Raw genomic sequence first — 4,777 nt, 5'->3', positions numbered from 1 at the left:
ACTCTTCACCAGGTCCCCACCTAGCTTCACCTTGAAGCAAACAGAAGGTGCGCAGGCGCAGTGAGGTCTAGGGCGGGACCCCGAGAGGACTCGAGTCCTCTCTTCAACCAATCCTGTCCTTGCTTGCAAACTCAAGCTCAAGCCACGCCCACAAGCCCTCCACATACTCCAGGTCCTACCTAGGTAATGGCTGTCTTTCTCACACCGTGATTGTGAGTAAAGTGTGGCCGAATACTTCTTTTAATCCTTACAACCCTGGAGGAAGGCAGGGCGGTTGCTTTCACACGTTTTGCAGCGGGCCGGTTTTAACCGAAATAGGCTATATGATTTGCACGGGGTATCACAAGGCTAATCATGATAGCTAACTGAATACTCAGTATGCCTCTGCCAGGTACTGGGCAAAAGGTTGTAGATGCATTATCTCATTTAATCTCAAAGACACCTTTTGAAGGGGATGGCATTATTAGTTCCATTTCACATCCCAGGAGACTCAGGATTAGAGGGGTCACTTAACAAACTAACAGTAAATGATGCAACTGGGATTCAACCCAGAGCTGATGCATTTAAACAGCCTTTATATTCTGAACTTCTAGCTCCCTATATCTATGCCATGCTTCTATACCCCGTGCCACCTCCATCCCAAGAGACGAGGTGTCCAGAGTCCGAGATGTGAATGTTTCCGTGCCAGTGGCCAGTGAGAGGTACTACTTCAGAACTGGGAAGCAGTGGATCAAAGACTGCTGCCCAGATCTGGGTGCTTCTGTGGTTCAAGGCAGAGGGCAAATGAGAACTTGGCTTATCTGATAGGATGAAGTTAAGTCTTGTGATACCTGGGGTTGGAGCTAGGTTAAGTAGAAAGGATAATGACTTCTTGATCTATTTGGATTGGGGTCCCTTTCAGAATTACTGGCCTAAATTCTTGTAACATGCCAGAGAGACTGAGATGCAGAAAAGGAGAGTTCATACACCTCCTCTGGAAAGATCCGAAGTTGAGAAGACCTCTGATTCTCCAGAGAGTATAGCATATGATGTCCAGATTCTGGGTTCTGCAGCCTTTCCCCCATAGTGCTTGCAAACATCAACAGGTATTTCTCTCATTGGCACCATTCCCCACCCTTGGAATTTAGGAAAGAGTAGAGGAAAGCCTCTACTTTCACAGGAAGGAAGTAGCCCCAGAGCCCAAAGTATAAGTCTCTTGACAGGGGAGTTCCAACCCCTCAGTTTTATTTCCATAATCCTCCTCTGGATATAGTGGCAGAGAGTGAATATAAACTCACTTACACTTTACAGTTATTATTGACTTTGACCGAATCAGCAGAGACAGAGGCAGACAGAAACAAAAGGAAGAGTGAGAGCGGGGAAGACTCTAAGTACAGGAGGCACAGGGTAGGAGCACGTGGACTGAAGGATCCATTAGTGGAGCTGCTCTTTGATTTGTCCCAAACACCGCTCAGTCCTTTTCTGGAAATTAACTGAGGTTGATGGAGGAGTCAGAGGAATAAATGGTGAAAAGCTTGGGTGTCAATGTGGGCAGTGAACTTAAAAAGGTTACCAGCCCCTCTCATGCGGTATAACCTTCGTTTCCACGGATGCAGGAGAATTTATATCCCCCCGCCCCTTCTTTTCCTTCTCCGCCCTTCTCACTGAACAAAGCAAAAGGAACTAGGGCTCTAGTTTTCTACACCCATTTCTGTCCTCTCCCCACCCATTCCAGGTTATAGAATCAAAACAAATGCCTTAAAACAATGAGAGTGCTCCTGTGGAGTTGGTGGTGGTGTGAGAGGCTCTTGTGGTCAGGGGAGAGACAGTGGGGAAGTGTCTTCAGCATACTATACAGTGTCCCATACAGTCATCTCCAGTTTGTTTAAGAACGTTTATTGGAAAAATGTCCAAGGGGTGAGGTCACCAGCAGCTGGGGGAGGGGGGCTACCAGGTGAGAGGGGGAGCACCTGAGGCTCCGTGGAAGACATAGGAGTAGTGCAGTGCAGCATCTGCCCCAGACCCAGACAATTCCTTTGAGTTGCTGGGGGAGGTAGAGAACCCCAAGAAACACCCCTCTCTGAGACCCAGAGGCAAGATGTGGGGGCAGCTGGGGATGCCGAGAGACCTGATGCAGGTGCCATGGGGGCCCCATCTGGGACTTAGTGGGATACAGTTGAACAGGTGTCTCTCCCCTTGACCTGGGGGATGGAAGGACATATCCCATCTGATAGCCATTCCCCAGGTCCAGGGGCACAGCCCCTAAGAGACCTACCTTCTGGCCCTGCTCACAGTGGAAAGAGGATGGGTACCAGGCCTGAGATTGTGGGAGTGTCATTACCCTCTAAGAGATTATGGGATCCTTCAGTCTTGGGCAGATCACCAACTGAGGCTCTCCCTGACCCTATCCCCATCCCCAGGTTGTTAGTGCATCTGTTTTCGAGTTCGGTTTCTTCACTCATACATCAATGGTCTTGATGGATGGTGACTTTTTCTGTTTTGAAAAAAATGGCTTGAGTCTCATGTCAGGAAGGTAAGAGCCTCCTTCATCCCAAATATCCATTTCCTTTCTCTTCCTGCCCCTCTTTGGCCTTCTCCCTTTCCCTGACTGCTTCTAGAAGCAAAATCACCCTTCCCTCCGTCACTGGCCCCACATCATATCACCTGTCTCGTCCCCACTGGCCTTCCCTGAGGACTCTGTTCTGGCCCCTTCCCCTTCTCCTTGGGGTTGTTGTTGGAGTCGTTGTCCTTGATGATATCATACTGACAGCAGAAGAGCCCAATTACAGCTGAGACACAACAATACAATCTGCACCTTGATCTTGACCTCCCCACTCACAGCCTTGAAGGGCAGTGAGATACCCACACAGTTTCTAGAAAATCTGAGAAGAAAACCCTTGAATTTCGGGTGCTCATATGCGAGCACCACCCTCTTAGCCTTCCTCTCCTCAAACTTCTGCTCACCCTCAACTAAGCATCTCCCCTGCATTTCCCTCCTTGCCTTTTTTCCTGACAGCCTTCACCACCTCCCACCCTCACTGAGCCCCCACTCCCCCAATCCTTGGTCCCCCGTGCAGCTGCTCACTCACTGGCCCACATGAGCAACACCACCACAATAACCACTTCCCCTGTCTGCGATGGTCGCTGTCCATCCAGACCCTCCACTGTGATGTCACCTGAGAAGAAAGAGATAGACTCCAGGTTATGGGGAGTGGCCACAGAGCTCTTCTATGCAGACCCGTAAGGATGGAGAGTCTGGGGGCAGGGTTGCCCCTGCGAGCCCCTCTCTAGGAAGGTGGACAGGTAGTTAGAGACCAAAAAAGCAGGACCGTTGCGGGCAAGTATTCACACAGACTGTGGCGGCTAGGAACAGACGGTGGGGAAAAGGAAGCTTAAAAGCCCTTCTCCCAAACAATTCATTATCAGCCTGTTTATACCCAGTCCCCTGACAACCTTATTCTTCGTTTCTTGGCAGTATGATGAATTAAGTCATCCTTTTATTCATCTAAGCTAGACTGGCTTGTTTGGGGGGAAGTAAACAAGAGGATAAAGGGCAGGTAAAAAGCCAGAGAATCCAAAGCTTTTGGGAGTGGAGGATAGCTGAGCCTCTCACCTGGTCTTGAGCTGTTGGAGGGTAGCCGGTCAGAACCCTTGAGAGTTCGGAAGTGCACCCGAGGCCCTGGGGGGCTCTCTCCCCAAAGGCCGATGCTCCGAACCTGCATCGTGTAGTCGCTGTCTTCAGCCAGTCCCCAGAGGGCACAGGCCCACGTGGTGGTGTTCACCTCCCGGATCACACGCTGCCCAGGGCCAGTCTGTCGCTGCGGGGAGATGATGGGACAGGAGGGCGGTCTCACACCAGTCCCAGGACTCAAACATCCAAGCACTCCACGGAGTAGGATGACAAGGGCAGCTTGAGCCAGGGGACACCAGCTCCCAGATTCCCCCACCACGGGGAGGGGAGCTTTGGTCCCCACTGGGGGTAACGGAAGGAAGGCTCAGAGTTCCAAGGACACAGGCTGAGGGAGCAGAAGGGTGATTCGTACTTGCTGGGAAATGGAGTAGCCAATGACAATGTTGCCTTCTAGGATGTCCCAGGACACAGTGGCCGAGCTGGCTCTGAGGTGAGTGACTGTCACATTCACAGGAGAAGGAGGCCCGTCTGTTGGGTGCCAGAGTGAATAGGTTAACAGGTCCCATGTACGGACTAGCTCTGCTTGATCCCACTACCCCTTTACTCACCTGCTTGCACAAAGCCCAGGTCCCAACTGACCAGCAGGAGGACCTAAGGGCTTAAATATGCGGAGAGGGGCATCAGCGAAGCCATGGAACCCACCGAGTCTGCTGGGAGGCACTGGGGCATCCACCTGACATCCAGGTGGGGCTCCTGGAGGTGGCCAGAGTTGTTGGGGGCGGGATCCAGGAATGTCCAGAACCCACCGGTGGCAGCAGCTCTCCCGGGCTCCCCACCACCCACAGCAGCCCCGGATCCCCCTACCCCCGGTCTCCCCACGCCTTCCCCGCCCCAGCGTCACCCAGGGTCTGCAGTGCTATGTTCTGCCCTGCCCACACCGACGTCCGCGAGTCCTCGCGGTAGGTCAGGCCTCGGCAGGCTGCTCAGTGCCCAGAGGGCGGCCCATCACCCGGCTCCTTGGTGCTGCCCCTACCCCATCCTGGCGCGGGCCCCGTGCAGCAGGCAGCGCATGACAGAGCTGCGGGCAGAGGGCAGGCGGAGGCCGAGTGGGAGTGGGCCGCGGGGCTGCGGGGTGGGGGGGCCCAGAGCTAGGAGGGGCCGCGTAGT

The 4,777-nt window shown here is 53.1% G+C and overlaps 1 pseudogene; it reads right to left on the bottom strand.

Annotated features, from left to right (window-relative positions):
- Positions 1-2,100: 2,100 nt before the first annotated feature.
- On the bottom strand, positions 2,101-4,357 carry LOC123927173 (annotated as a pseudogene).
- Positions 4,358-4,777: the final 420 nt, after the last annotated feature.

This window comes from Meles meles, chromosome 16 (assembly GCF_922984935.1).
Source record: "Meles meles chromosome 16, mMelMel3.1 paternal haplotype, whole genome shotgun sequence".
In the NCBI taxonomy this organism is placed as follows: Eukaryota; Metazoa; Chordata; class Mammalia; order Carnivora; family Mustelidae; genus Meles; species Meles meles.
Note: the sequence above shows the minus strand (reverse complement) of the source record. Positions and strands in the feature narration are given on the sequence as shown.